At 37.9% G+C, this 16,123-nt stretch overlaps 1 protein-coding gene across 2 annotated transcripts in view; it reads right to left on the bottom strand.

Annotated features, from left to right (window-relative positions):
- EPB41L2 (erythrocyte membrane protein band 4.1 like 2) overlaps positions 1-12,575 on the bottom strand; it is a 94,853-nt gene extending 82,278 nt beyond the window's left edge. Inside the window, exon 1 of one of the 2 annotated variants that reach the window (XM_057408404.1) lies at positions 12,497-12,575. The gene's annotated coding sequence lies outside the window, so the exon portion shown is untranslated. The remainder of the gene's footprint in view (positions 1-12,496) is intronic. The other variant, XM_057408505.1, reaches the window with a different exon arrangement.
- Positions 12,576-16,123: the final 3,548 nt, after the last annotated feature.

Here is a 16,123-nt window from a genome sequence, read left to right as displayed (position 1 = left end):
TCATCTAGTTCCAAACCCCTGCCATGAGCAGGGACACCTCACACTAGACCATGTCAACCAAGGCTCTTTCCAACCTGTCCTTGAATACTGTCAGGGATGGAGCATTATAAGACATTTCACACAACCAAATACATAGATAGGGAATTCACATGCCACTAAGATATAGCACCATCCATATCGTATATGAGGTTAAAAAGAATGTCAGTAGTTGAGGTTATATTTTATGCTAAGATGCTATTCAGAAGCTAAATACCTCCTTAGTATTTGAGAAAACTGGCTTTAAAAACCTTTCTTAAAAAAAGAAAGCAAAACAAAACACACAAACCAAAAGCATCACTACATTTTGACCAAAAGCAGAGTATGCATTTAACTGCTCCATAAAAGCAGTTTACAGTCAAGTAAGTTATTCAAAATATTCCTTACACATCTGTCTCCAGTCCCCAGAAGAATTAACTTTAATATTACAGGGACCATCCTAGATGTTAAGATGTAAGCTTTTTAAATTACAAAAAAAAAAAAAAGTTTTAAATACAATAACATTTGCTTGAAGACGTCAGTTATAAAGACATACATGATTACATAGAATCATAGAATAGTTAGGGTTGGAAAGGACCTTAAGATCATCTAGTTCCAACCCCCCTGCCATGGGCAGGGACACCTCACACTAAATCATATCACCCAAGGCCTCGTCCAACCTGGTCTTGAACACTGCCAGCGATGGAGCATTCACAACCTCTCTTGGTTCCCTTCATATTCATTCCACAGAATGAAGATAAACATATTTGTAGATGGAATGTTCACATAAACTGGACACCCAGTCTTCCCCTCAGATTCTCTCCCATACAAGTGCATCTACTCTCTTCATTTGCCTCTCCTTACACTTCAGAAAGTGAAGGTAGTGCAAGAATTTTTTACTTCATTTAAAATACCCAAGATACTTTAACAGAATTGCCATCACTATCACATGAAGTCTTAACAGAAAACGTAACTGTTGCTGGCCCCAGAGGAACTTTACAAAAGATTCAGCCATATATTTATGAATTTGAAATAACAATCACCTTTGTATTTGATAACCAAGAAAAGACTGCATACAAAATTTCTGGAATGCCTGTGTGGGCAATGCCCTTTGTAATTCTGGCGGTTGGTGCACTCAAACAATGGTTTATAGAAGATCTTTCAGATACAATTAGATTGCAGATCATTGGTTCCATCACAACAAGCCTGGAACATCATCAAGTTTAGGCAATATTCACGGGATATTTAACAAAGATGCAGAGGGGTTACTATCAGCATGACCATCTTCTTGCCCTCATCAGATATCCCTTACCCTCTCTTTCTCCAAGTGCACGAAGGAAGGAAAAGGAGACAAGGAGACCAAACAGTACCCATCCCCATGGAGCTTTCTGCCCCACTGCAGGGACTGGGATTTATAATCAAAACTGCCTGGGACACAGACTCCTGCTAGTGTTGCCTGCAATGCTGGCAGGCTGTTGAAGTTACAAAGAGAGAAGCATGAGCCAAAATAAGTACTCTTGCTTGCCAAGCATATAATCCTGGTGCATACTTCCTGATAGGAAAAGGATTTAATAAATATGAGACAATTTCCCTTTCCCTTTGCTTAGAAACTGTCTTCTTTCCCACGTGCTTAAGGTCAGAGAAAAAGAAACAACAGTTTCCACATTTAAAAGAAGCCTAGTTAATTCTCTGCCTGGAATACACAGCTTCATTTGATTAAGAATATTCCGTATTTTCTTAGCAACTCAGGACAACAACCAGGACAAGTTTTGTAATTTAACACAGAGACTCTGTCTCCTGTTACTCATGAAACACTTCAAAACACCTTGGGGGGTTAGATTCTTCGGATATGGCCCCAGCTGTTGCTGGGTCTGCTCTACTGAGTGGTCTACTAATAGGTTGTCTTCTGGTCTGAAATAGTAAAGGAATAAACGTGAAGGATTTGCACTTGAATCATGACATGCCCTTGGTTAAAATTAGAAGGGAAGCCTGCTACAAACTTTCCACTGCCAGATGTTTTAATTAAATAACAGGATACATATAAATTAATGGATAACTTCTGATGCTTAAAAGGCAACAGAAGATAGTAAGTAGAAAAGAAAAATACAAAGGTCAGGGAATCAGCTAACAGACAGTATTACAGCACTGAGGCAATTGTTCTGGTAATTAGTTTAGTGTAATGCCGAACAACTGATACTAGCAAAATACAAGACAAACCCACCCTACGATTTCAGAAGACTCCTCATTAAAGAAAAATTAAGAGCAGCTAACAGTAAATTCAAAAGATCTTGTTGGAGAATAAATGTGAAAGAGGTATTAATAACTACTCTAAAACCCCGCGCCAAAGATAATCTTGAGGCACTTAAGAAAATTCTTACTTTCATAATAAGGTTTCCAAAGAAGAATCAGGTGAGATTTAGGTCTAACAGACAAAGAGTTTTCCACATACTAAAAGGTGCCCAGCAAATGACTTAAGTGCTGCTATGGTAACAATAATGACTGTATTTCCCCTAACTTGCAACATCCTTCTGCTACTTAACATCTTTTCCTATTTGTAGGAGAGGAGGAATTAAGACGTTTTACTCATGACAAGCTGTCAGAAATTTCAGTTGCTAAATATGATATATTTAGATGAATGAACTTAAAAGCTTAGAAAGGATATAGCAAAAAAGTTGACAGTTTTTGGAACAAAGGCTGCAGTGACCAGGCGTCAGTCTCTTCTCCCAAGTAACAGGACAAGAGGAAATGGCCTCAAGTTGCACCAGGGGAGGTTTTGATTGGGTTTTAGAAATATTTCTTCATCTGAAGGGTTGTCAGGCACTGGAACAGGCTGCCCAGGGAAGTGGCTGAGTCACCATCCCTGGAAGTATTTAAAAGACATGTAGATGTGACACTTAGGGAATGGTTTAGTTGTGGACTGGGCAGTGCTGGGCTAATGCTTGGACTTGATCTTAAAAGTCTTTTCCAACCTAAGTGATTCTATGATTCCAAGAACTCACAGATTAAGTTTGTATAGCAGCAAAATTTGCCTGACAGCAAAAGGCACTCTAATTACTCATTTTTACCAGAAGTATTCACTATTCTTTAAAAAAAAATCCTGCTGAAGTGAATTGGAATTCTCAAATGAAATTGGAAACATTAACTTCTGTCTCCCAGTCATAAAATTTCCATAATTGCTCTCAATCTAACTACTGATCCTCACATACAGAGTTCAAATCCCACTTGACATCTCCTGAAGATATTCCTGTACAGGTAATGATCAAAATGAAACAAAACAGAAGCTAAATCATGTAACTTTTTATTTTTAACCATTACAAATCACAAGGCAAACTTCTTATGTATACATACACACATACTTAAAAGTAAACCCCATTCTCTGTGTTGATTGTCTTTTCACTAATCCTATCGTATCCTATTACTACCATACCTTATACGAGCCTGGAAGCTGGTCTTGAGAACCAAATACGAACCATATGTTCTTGTAAGGAGTGCCAAGGTTATCACAGGCAAAAGGTACGCAGACCATACATGATACAGCATTACAAGACAAACTAGTGGGACCCTCCCCCATATCTAACTGATGCCTATAGATTCACAGCAGACTTATCTGCCACAATGCCCCCACTGCAAATTACAGTTTGCAGGTCCATCCAGTTTTAGGTTCTCCCATACAAGAGAGCTGAGGATATACTGGAACAAGCCCAGCTAAGATGATTCAAGGCTTGCAGCACCTGCCATATGATGAGAGGCTGAGAACGCAGAGATTGTTTGGGAAAGAGAAGGCCTGGGATCAGGTGATCTTATCACAGTGTATAAATTTAATTACTTCAGAAAAGTTACCCACACACCTTAACTGCTGCAGCTCACAAATCTGAGAAAGCAAAACTTTAGACAGTCATTCTGGAATTTTGGCAGCAGCAATTCAGACTACAAATAAATTATGGCATCATTTCTTTACCCCCCATCACAAGGGCACAGAATTTGCTGCAGTTTAGTTTATTGGGCATGGTGACCTCTTAGACTGGAAACAGAGAGCACTGTGCATGGAAACACGTGTCATGGCCTGAATCAGAAGGTTACCTTTACTCACAGCTGGGTAGTCCAACTACCTCTGATCTGAGCACCAATGGACAGTTTCAAAACTGCAGTGATAGTTCACAGACTCATCTTCACATACAGACAATTCATAGAGCACTTCAGTCTCATCCAGGGAACCGACTATACCAACTTCCATATATTTTTCTTTTGAAGAAAATACAAAGTCCAGTAGGCTATGTTAGAGGTAAAATACATAAGAGAAGTCCACTTGCAGCCTGTGTAGAGCTTAAGCTGCTTAAATAAATTTCTTGACTTGGAAGAAAACAATATAAATCAAGTTACAATACTCTTGAGACTCTGGGGAAGAGAAAAAAGTGACGGATCTTTGGCATCTTATTACAAAAACTCAGCACATCTGATTTACAACTCTCATAATGGCATCTCAACCTTTTCTGAAAGGTCAGGAGATACCTCATATTTAGTAACACTCGGGTCTCCTAATGCTTATGTAAGCTGCAGAATGACATAGATACAATACTCATAAGACCACCAAAAATAAAATCATTCAAAAGCATTCAGAAGTATCTCAATACATAAGTCTTTGCATTTTGGCGGTAAAAGAAGCATGATTTTCACCACAACAAATCCTTCCCAAAAATGTATTTTCTGTCTGCCTATCAGCTCCTATCAGCACCTTCTTTTGTGTGAACTTACAGATTCATATATATGAGTGATAGATTATAAAATCACTCTATAAATGTCACTCTAAATAACAATTTTCATGCAAGAACTTTTTTAACTGAGAAGTCACATTTATCACCCCCAAAGTAACACCCTCTTTAGCACTGCAATCAGAAATCGAAAGCTAGTGGAAGTCAAAGTCCAGGACTGGTACCTATTCATTCCACACGCACTAGTGACTTTTCTCTTGCCATCCCTTCTTGTCCTGCAGCATGCTAAGAATTTAAACAAGAGTTCCTCAAAACTTCTACACTAAAATTGCAAGTGTGTTTTGAAGAACAGCAACAAAAACATAAAGCATACAAATGATTCAAAAAAGTAATTATAACCAAATCACTAGATGTCTGATGACAGATTTCCAGATCAAATTGGAAAACTGAATATAGTACACAAATTCTCTTGGCTGAAAAGCACTGAACTTCTGGCAAAATTCCTGCAGAATATTTTAGCCCTCTGCAGAATTACCAGCCCTTCAGGGTATCAGCATCAAAAGACAGCTTTGTCATGTGAATGACTGCATATTGTTGAAATGTAAGTATGCCTATGGCAGTGGTTCCCAAGCATAGAGACAAGTCAGTAAACTGAAAGGTTTTTCATGCAAAGGAAGATATACCTGAGAAGATAATGAGGCATCTCCCTTAGTCTAGCCAGGTGAAAGGCACAACAACTCTTTTCAAAACAAAAGTTTACAAGTCCTGCATGGGAGGATATTCAACTTAACCTGGTTTTGCAGGAGAAGAATATATTCTAATTATGTTGATGTAAGGGTCTGTATTAGGTTCTCATTTGCAGCAATAGTTATGTTACCTATGTTTAAACAAAGAATTCTGAGGCATCTGTTTCAATTTCAGCTAAAACCCTGAATGTGACTACCTTCATATAAAGCAACAGGAAACCTTCCATATTAGTGTACCATTTAAAAATGCAGCTGTAGATCAGGTAACATTTTACTGCTCACAGTAGACACAAAGTTTTGCAACCTTTGCATCATATTATCAGACCACTCTCAACTCATGCCAAATGTTTCTTTAGCAATGACTAGCGGAGGAAAAGCCATCTTCAATTCTTCAGCAGTACACAACTTTGTAAACGACAGTAGTGTTTACTTCAGAGTTAATTCAAGGGGAGACCAAAAGAGACAAGAGAACAGAAGAAAATGAAGTGGGGAGGAAAGGTTACAAAGTGCTTGCTTGGAGCAGAAAGGATGAAGGGAACCATGCCTTTAAAGGATGAACTGAAGTGGAAGGGAGGGAAATCACTCAGAACAGTACATCTATTGCTGAAAATGGAAGCCCAACTTCAGTTGCGTAACATAACCTCCATACGGACTACAGATATACTCAGCCTCCTATTTTAAAGGCATCTCCAAGTACATTCTTGTTTTAAAGGTCCCATGATAGGAACAATAGTTCAAACGTACCGTCCTTGAAGGATCCATGGACACAGAGCTTCCCACCGATACCACAACTTCAATATGCTCAAGTTAAGTATTGAAGAAAAAAAGTTACAATCTAATTAGTGGCCACATTTGTCGTTCTACTGTTTGTACCTACCAGATACGTATGACCAAAGGTACAAAAAAAAAAAAAAAAAAAAATCACAGTCTTTGCTATAAACCAGGCAAACAAATAGTGTCATAGTTAGAAATGTCTCTAGTACCTCCAGTTCCAATTCACTCCTACACAGTGGCACATTTTCCCTCCATGCTGTCATAGTTTACATACCATTTGAGACTAATAATGCTCTGCAAAAATATGTTGAAAGAAAACAAATCTCTGTAATTTTACTTTATGATACTGTAGAAATAATTTGAAGCTTGCAAAAATCTACTGGCAAAACATGGTTTGTCATCTATAAAAAGATTTTTTAATACCCTAACAACAGCAAACAAGCAACTTGAAAAACGGTACAAGTGTAATTCCCATGATAGCAGAATCTTGCTGTTCTAATAAGAATATTGAGTAGTCGTAAAACTTTATTTTAACAGATGTAAAAGTTGCTATTTTACAATTGTTATTCTTTCATTTTATAACAGAAGTATATACTGTAAAACTTTCCAAGTTGGTTTCTGCACAGAAAATTGTTCTGCCATGTGAGAAAGTTAAAGGAACATCGCTAAGAGAATTTCCACATTCAAGTATCAGAATCATCAGAAACTATCAGAGATTACTACTACATATGAAATCATCTAGGGAAAAAAAAAAAAAAGAAGATTTAACTGTACAAAATCAGACATTTTTAGTCCGATTTTGTTATGCAGATGCAATTTGAGTCACAGGTGTCATGAAACACTGTTGCTTTCCATAAGCATATAGAAACCCTCTTCCTCAAATCAGGAAGAGATTATTTCAAGAATTGGTGCTGACAGCAGACAAATGCGTTATGACACAGTGCTGTCCCGCAGATTCCCCACACATACATGTAGCAGCAATAGACTAGGAGATAAGTGACCAGCTCCAGTACACTGGTTGGAGGCAGAACCTGAAGCAGAAGCTGTCCTTCTCTGAAAGAAATTACGAACTCCATACCCCTGCAAAACAAACAAACAAGCAAACTACTTTGTTTCACCCCCCCCCAGAAAAAAAGGGGTCATCTTTAATCCACTTTATACTAAAAAGAAGAGGGTGGTGGAAGATCAAGATCTGACAAACTGCCACAGAAACTGTGGGTAACACACAAGAACTACCTAAGACAGTACAATTCAAAAATTTGATAAAGCTGGACATACTTCCAGAAGCACTAAGTGCCCACTGCACCACTAAGCTTCAGCTCAAATATATATATATTAAGTCAACTAACTTGACTAAAATTTAAAAAAAAAAAAAAACACCAAAAAAACCCCACATATATAACAAACTACCTTTTCTACTAAAAAATTACTTCAAAGAGGGAAACTGCAAAATTTAATTAAAAATGGATTCAAGTTTAACAGAGAACAGCATCCAATAACAAATAGACCAAAAGAAACCAGCACTCAAGAAAACTACAATTAACTCCTAGTAAAAAAAGTCGTAAGCCGTTACTAAGGTTGGAAGAGACAAAAAAAAAAAAAAAATCCCATGGCAATGTCAATGCATTTTATAATATCATCTTGTGCTAGCTCCTGATGCTTAAAACTTCAAGCAAGGACTAAGATAACTTCCTCATACACCATGTAATACAAATTCTAACGCATAAAAAAAAACCCAACCACCAACCTTAAAACAACAACAAAAAAACTTCACCAGGCAAATTAATCTTCCCACATCATTCAACAGTTTATGTAGACAAGATGTTTCTAGAAAATTAGGGCTCATGACAGTGACTGAACAGTTCATCCAATAAAAACTGTTTTCATGTGGTCCCAGTCCAAAGGTTTAATGCTGCTATATATGGCATATGTCTCATCCTTTATCTAAAGCATATGGCATACTCTAAACCAGTACCAACAGCTGGGGAATTTTATGGTAAACCAACCACCTTCCTCATAGGTGCTCCACTGTGATGAAAGTTAAGAGAATGAAGAAAAAACTAAAAAAAAAAAACTAAAAAAAAAAATTAAAACAAAACCAGGGGAACTGAACAAAAGTCTGAAAAAAAAAAAAAGCAAAGAAGCTGCATTTCTATAAAAGCAAAAAAATAAGTGAATCAAATCTGCTCCCAATATATGGGAAGCATGTTTTGGTTTTTCACATAGGCTTTTAAAAATCCATTTGCAGGCAACAAATAAAACATTCCTAGCCCAGTACTTCCAAGTCCCATGATTCCTCAAGATGAACAGTTAAATTATTTCAACTTTTGAATAAGTCAGCATAGTAAAATACACTTCAGCTAACATATCGGTATTTTTATAGGGCTTCATTAGGCTTTCTTGAAACACAAAAAAGAGAGTTATGATATGTAACAGACAAGTAATGAAGCTGCCAGCATCATGCTTTTCTATCAAAGCCAAAATCGTACAAACTTTTCCTCCATAAAGAACTGTCTCACATTTGATACTTTATCTCTAGTTGTCACGGTTTAAGCCCAGCCAGTAACTCAGTTAAGACTGCAAATACCCTATCAGAATTATTGATCTTGGAATGATTGACGGATAAAAGTAAAATGTAGGGTTCTATGTTTTACTAAATTTGCCAAAACAAGTCCGCACAGGTGTGGGGGGAGATGGATGGGGGTGTGCCATGGTAAAAAGGTCTCTATCTTCAGCCCCTTCAGGTCTTCAAAAAGCAGGAATATCCAGTTAAATTTGTTATATGTGGTTTCTTAAAACTATTCTATTTGAATCAATCATGCTGGCACTCTCCCCAAGTCAGAACACTGTCATTCACTACCATGCTCTGTATTAAGATTTCATTTTAGTTTTGGATGAGGTTTTTAAACATAAACCTCTAGTGATGCAAGTCATTTTATAGAACACTTTTATGGAGAAGGCACCTTTTTCGACCCAGCATTTTCTCACCTGCAATGCAGGACTGGAGTACTCCCAAATTCACTTACATACAGCATCCTTACTTTCTGAAATTACATTCTGACTAAATTCAACTGAGAAAAAAAAAATAAATTGTTTTAATATGCTACATGTTTCACCTTTTCTATTGAATGGAATTAAGAGAAAGTCTGAGAATACGGATCTCAGTCTTCAGAAATGTGTCTTACCCTTCTGAATGAAAATATTACAATCTACTCAGAAAAAGTTACAATGGTCTCATTGTAAGCAAATGTCATACTCAAGGATAGGAGGGGAAAGAAAAACTGTAAGTGCACAGATCTCATTAAACATTAATTGCTTTCTATAAGACACATCCTTAAGTACACAAACAGTATAGAAAGCACACTGAAACTGAGTTCAAATATCCAACAGCTGAAGTTAATTAACATGAGATAACTACAGGTCAAAACAGGTTTAATACTATATCACTTGCAATTGGGGTTTGTACAGAAGTAGTAGTATTGATATGTAGCAATCTCAGCCTTGATCCAAGCAGCTGCCTCTTACCATTAGGTAGGTAGCTTGCTGTCAAAGATCACTGCAACACAAAACCGTTCGCTACAGAGGGGACAAAGCAGCCATAAGACCAAACATGCACTTAAGTATGAAGTTTATGCTGTGACATTCTTTGGGTTTTGATAGTGGCTTCTGCTCCACTTCCCCACCTCATTTCCTCCAGACATTTGCTTCAGATTCATGGTCCAATAATGTAATATCCTAAAAGGAAAAGTACCCAGAAAGCTATTCAAGGAAAAGGATCCAGTGCCCTAAGACAGTATCAGTGATGTACTGGCTTGCTCTTTCACCAAATTTCTTTAACCAATTGATGATGGAACAACAGCAGTTACTGTATTATTTAAGTACAGCATTTAAGTACAACTTCATAAAGGAGTAAGCCAAACAGGGGATAAAGAGGCTTCTTCCAGCTTAGGAAACAGCAAACAGTTCATTTATATATACTGACTACAAAGTACAAAACTTGTTCAATTTGGAAATTGAAAAAGAACTTGCAGTGCCAAAGTCAAAATGTTCAAACTCAAAGGAGCTTGACTCAGTGTACTCTAAAATATTTTATTAATGAATTCTTGCTTTCCACAAACATGAAACCTAAGTACGTATTTTTATCATCATATTCTAATTTTGGTTTGATTTTCAGAAGAAGCAGGATATATGCTGAGTCAATCAGAATTTAAAAGTTTGCCTAGTCCACATTCAAAAGCCTGCAACAAGAATATACATTTTAATCCCATATACAGGACAATTGAATGTTTCGAATTAGAAAAAGCTGTTTTAATTTTCCATTGTGGTAAGACAGCACATCATGCATTTTAAATATGTACTGAAGAATGTTATTAAAAATATAAAAACTATCTTCTTAAAACACTGTAGTCAAATTCTTATTCAGGCCACTAAAAAGAATACCACAGTTAAAGTCTATACTTCTCAAGCCACAGTAATGGGATAGCAGTAATTTACAGTAAAATCTGGTGTTACATTTAGCTGTACAACACTACTAATTATAGAGTAATTTCAACAATAAATATTTGGTTAAACTCTGCTTTGTCATCAGTGTAAGCAATTTAAGATGAAACTGATCTTTCAAAGAGCCCACACTTTTTTAGTCTATTTTTATTTTCTGGTAACTGAACATCTTCTACGGAACTTTTTTCCAGAACTACCACTTTGCAAACAGAAAACCATATAGACAATGTAGAAGCAAAAGGAAAATTCAAATCTGGAGCACCAAGGCAATACACAGTTCCCTTTAAACTGCCCTTGGCCAACACTATTTTACCATTCAGTATCAAAGTCTTCTAACAATGACCTCATAGAGCACACAGGCTGCATCACTTAACAGCAAGGTAAGTTAGAAGACAGGTCAGAAAGAATGCAGGGAAGAGAAACCAACACAAATGAATATGCGCACCATGGTAGATGCAGTATCAAGTAAAACATCCAGTTAACCCCCTAGACGCTGACAGTCTCCAGTTTTACAGGGAGTATCTTCCTGCAATGCTCCTTCTCAATAAGGTCTCTGAAGAGCCAAGGTACTATTAATGAAAGCACTACACAGATGAACGGCAGTAGGACCTTATCTCCATTAGAGAGACAAAAAAAATAACCAAAAACCAATAAAATATAACTACCTGCTTCTGAGAGTATTCAGAGCCAGAAAATCAGTTTTTATACAAGAGGCCAACCTAGCTGGTCAGGCCTTCAGAGAATCTTGTAAGTCCAGTCATGAAACATGTGATGTGCAGAGCAAAAGGTAAGCATCTGAAATTCTTCTTTATGAGACCTCATAAAGATTACCTACAACTGAGTGAAGAATTAAAGGAGATGCAGCCCAGTTTTCCCCTAGAACTAGGAAGATAACACAGAATGCAGGAACGTAGAAGGCAAGAAGGTGAAAAGAATTACTGGAAAAAGGATTCGTGTTTTGTTTGGGTTTCAAGTTTTACATATCTAGTCCATAGATTTCTCCTGACTGCTTCTATTTTCAAGGTAGTATATCAGATATAAGGAGCTACATGAATAATATAAAATGGAGAAACGAAGTCAGAAGCTGGAAACTGAAATCAGACAGTGCCATTCAGCATTACTGTCAGCAATGCCTACACAGCTTGCTGGGCAGACAACAGCACTTGCATAGTTGCTGTAATGTAGTGTTTGCACAGTGCCACCAACCTATCAGTCACTACTGCAATGGAAACAAACATTTTTTTTCCTCCATGCCAATTAAAATAAACAAGCCTGTATTCCCATTGAGCTGCCCCACTTGCATGACATGCAAGCCTATAACCTCATACCATACACAGAACATTCTTTTCTTATTTGACTAGCCAAAGAGAATGGCTATTTTTGGATTACCCAATATTAATTAATCAATGATCTGTTGATGTGGCCTACACTTAAGAGTGTAAATCTTCACAAAGCACTCAAAGTGAAGTCTATGTAGGAAATAAGTTACCAGTAAAATTACCTTCACGGAAGAGTTTATATCACAAACATTTTAATTAATAAGTAAGATTTGCTAAAAATCTAAATATTTACTGTATCGCTAGTATGTTTTTTCCTCTATAAGATTACAAAACTGACAATTTAAACCATGTAAATTTATTACAACAGTAGAAATACTGGACAAGTTGAAACAGAACACAGAACTTCACCTATTTAGTAAATTCCTACAGTGAATTTTCTGACATTAAAAAAAAAAAATTAATCACAAGTTACCTTTCACTCCAGTAGAAGTCTTGAAAATTAGTAGAATCCAGTCAACTGTGACAACTGGGTAACAGCACAATATCTTCTTTGCCTGTCAGAAAGAGTTAAATTTGGAGTCAAATTACATCGAAAACTATCCCACCCACTGAGTGAATTAGAAAACCAAAGTGAAACTGAACTGTGCTAAAATGAGAAATACCTTTTGTAAATGTGAACGACCTTTCTCATAGGAAGAAAAAAAAAAAACAAAAAACAAACCACCAACACAGTCATTTAACTTGCTCTTTGATTATCTCTCCTTCTAAAAAAATGGAAGTGTGGCAGTTAATTGTAAAGTCTAACACTCTTAAGTCAAGTCTTTCAGTTCAGAAAACGGAAAATAACCCCGTACAATGTAGTTTGACTTCTTGTATAACCTAGGCTATAACACAATCAGACACTTCCACATCCCCTTTTCTTGCTCCCATCCTCCCTTCTTGTGTCCCGCCATTGTTCAAGTATACAACAAATCATTTTCCAGCACTACTTTTCTTGGGTTAATTTTGCATGCAATGAGGAGAAAGCCCACCTTCCCTCCTCCTGATCCCCCCAACTTATGATCAGTTCCAGAATGAAAACACCACTAGAATTAGTACATCTTTCTCAGGAAAGCATTTAATCTTGCTTTAAAGATATCTAATGGCAAATATGCTATACACAACAACCTTCGGTAAAACCATTTTGAGCCTACTGAAATTTACACACAGTAAAACAAAATGTAGAAAACCTGTCCTCTTTCAACAATTAGAGTACTGCACTAGAGACATAACTATTACTAATGTAAACCATTTAGATCCTTTTCCTGTCACTAAATCTTTTCATAGCCATGATTAATGGTTGTCACTCACATTACACGCACAACTATCACCATTTTAGTTTGTTCCATCCCTTTTTAATCCTTAAATAGATGAATCTTTGTACTGAAACATGCTTTCCAGTCCTTCATGTAACTTCTGCAATTCTTTCAGGTTATTACTCTCCACTTTGTAAAGTTTAATGCCAAAAGTGAACACAGAATTCCAAAACAAATCACAAAAGCACCAACTACAGACAGGTTTTATTACCTTGTCATGTATTTTATAAATTGTTTATATGCCTAGTTTAATTTTAACAACAACTTACAGAGAACTTATGTGCAAATTATTATTATTCACAACCCACAATATGTCTTTCAAATGTATTTACTTCCCAGAACACTTTCTCATTCTCTATGACCCATGTTGTTCATCCTTAAATGTATGCTTAGGAGATGGCTACATGAAAAATGCATATTTTGACTATATCTGACCTCACTAAATTAGTCAGATTATATTGAATACAATAAGAAATGCAATTATTCTTCAGGTTACCCTCTCTAAATGAGATATATTCAGTGTTGCTGCTGAAACTCCATTAATTCACATCAACAAGTCAGAAGGGCTTCAGAGGACTGCATTTCCTCCTACTTTTTAAGTCGTATCAAAAAGTGGTAATAAAATCTGTTATGAATTGACTGCAATTGCTGGAGATTTATCAAACTGGAAGGGGAACAACAGCTATATTTTCAAAGAACTGAAGCCTGGAAGTCTATTCCACATGGCCCTGACTGTTCAGTTTGAACTCTCCCTCTTCTTTACTGCAAGATGTGTGCGCACAGAATATGTACAATTTTTGAAAGCCTTGTCTGGACCATTCTAAATGATATTGCTACAATACAAGCCCATCTGCCATGGGTACAGACTGTTGATACAAACGTTGAGATCCATAACCTCTGAGAACATGAAAGGGAAGGTCACAGCATAAGCACAAAGCGAATCAAACTCATTAGAACTTTAAGCAAGAGAAAGCAGTTTAACTTCCCACCGTAGAGGTTAAGACCAGATAGAAAACAGCATGGCAAGCAGAAATGGAAACTTGTTGGGAAGGAGTAGAGTAGGCTGAAGCAGGATGCTTCAGCTGAACACCCTTTCAGGACTGCTTCTGTGTAACCCAGGATGGCACAAAACTGGTTCTGAACTAGGTCTGTTCTATAACCGGACAGCTCTGCAGCTTAGGAGCTGAATTTATCTGATGTTTGAAACTTAAAAATATCACACCGCTTTTTATTCCAAACACTCCAGGTCTGGAAATGTGTTTTTGTGAGATCTTGCTGAAGGCTAAGTTTTGCACAACTACGTGCTTGTTGCATTTCACTAACACTCTGGAAGCACCCATGCTAGCAGACTGGAAAATGAGGCAGCAAAGCCAAGTAAAGCACTACCTGTCAATGAAAAGGCTATAAATTAGACTGTTTTAATTAAAAATCGGTCTTAGACAGCTTTACATGAAGAAAAAACAAAACAACAACAAAAAAAAAAAAAACAACTAACTGATCTGCTTGCTAGTCATTACAGGTATCAAAGCACCTTAACCTAAGTTTACTCCCTAGCTGGCTATTACCTGTTCCCAGTCAGTGATTTATTTCAGAAGCTGTTTCTGGAAATCCTAATCATTAAGATGACAAACCCTCAAACCAACTCCCTTTCTGTCAATCGGCGATCATTCATACAGTAACCTCCCTTAAGCCCATTCCAGCCATACACATGCATGCACAGTACTATTAACATCAGAAGGCATTATCTTCAACTCAGCGGTATCCTCATCTGTGGAAAAATGATGCACTAAAAATGTTACCACAGAGTTAATAGCTCTTTTGAGAGTATTCAGACTTTACTGCCCTGTAATCAAAGCCTCCCCAAGAACAATAATAGGAGATGAACTTTGGACCTAAATTTATAAATAACACCTCAGTTTTTTAAAGCTGTCAGTGCTTAATGTTCACACAGAGGCCAGGTCATCACATGTTGAAAGGTAAACTTTTTATAACAATAGATAAAGAACACACACAATAGGATTCTAAGCTGACTTTCAGTCTCTTAAGAAAATTACAAATGCACAGTCTTCCTCAACTTCATCCCCTACCTAATTACCGATAAACAGCTCTAGTGCAGAATTCTATTTAGCACATTTTTCTGCAGTTGCTCACTTAGAGCTGAAAGAAACTGCCCAAGATGCAAACAGATGAAGTTATCAGAATGAGGAGTGGTGTTCTAGCAGGAAAAGGAAAAAAAATTAAACACTCCTCTCGCACCGACGGGTGCGGGAGAGTAACCAGCAGAAAACGGGACATATTTTCAGGGAAAAATCCTCCTCTCCTCCTTGTCTCTGACGAGGAAGTGGCGGACGCGACACGGCAGCAGATGCGAGTCCGGGCGGGACCGCGGGAGCACGCCCAGCGCTGACGGGCCCTGCCCCGGCAGGCTCATAGGGCAGAGCGGCGGGCGGGCAGTGCCCGCCGGGGCAGCCCCGCGAGGGAGATTTGAACCTGAGCGGCGAGGAGCTGCTGCCCGCGGCGCAACTCGCTGGAAGTAGCGCCCAAACCCGTGGCGGAGACGCGGGAGGGAGAAGCCGGCCCCTTCAGAAACTCCTGTCCGCCCAGGAGAGGTGAAAGGCCCCAGGGCGAGGAGGGGCTGCGGCACCGAGATGATCTCCCCCACCCAGGCCACCGCTCCGGACACGGTTCCTCAGGGCCGCTGCCGCCCCCTGCCGTCCCCGGCTCTGACAGCCCTCACCGACCGA

The sequence above is a fragment of the Pezoporus wallicus genome, unplaced genomic scaffold (genome assembly GCF_028554395.1).
Source record: "Pezoporus wallicus isolate ANWC-B61680 ecotype Strahan unplaced genomic scaffold, APGP_CSIRO_Pwel_v1 contig_3817, whole genome shotgun sequence".
NCBI lineage: Eukaryota > Metazoa > Chordata > Aves > Psittaciformes > Psittacidae > Pezoporus > Pezoporus wallicus.
Note: the sequence above shows the minus strand (reverse complement) of the source record. Positions and strands in the feature narration are given on the sequence as shown.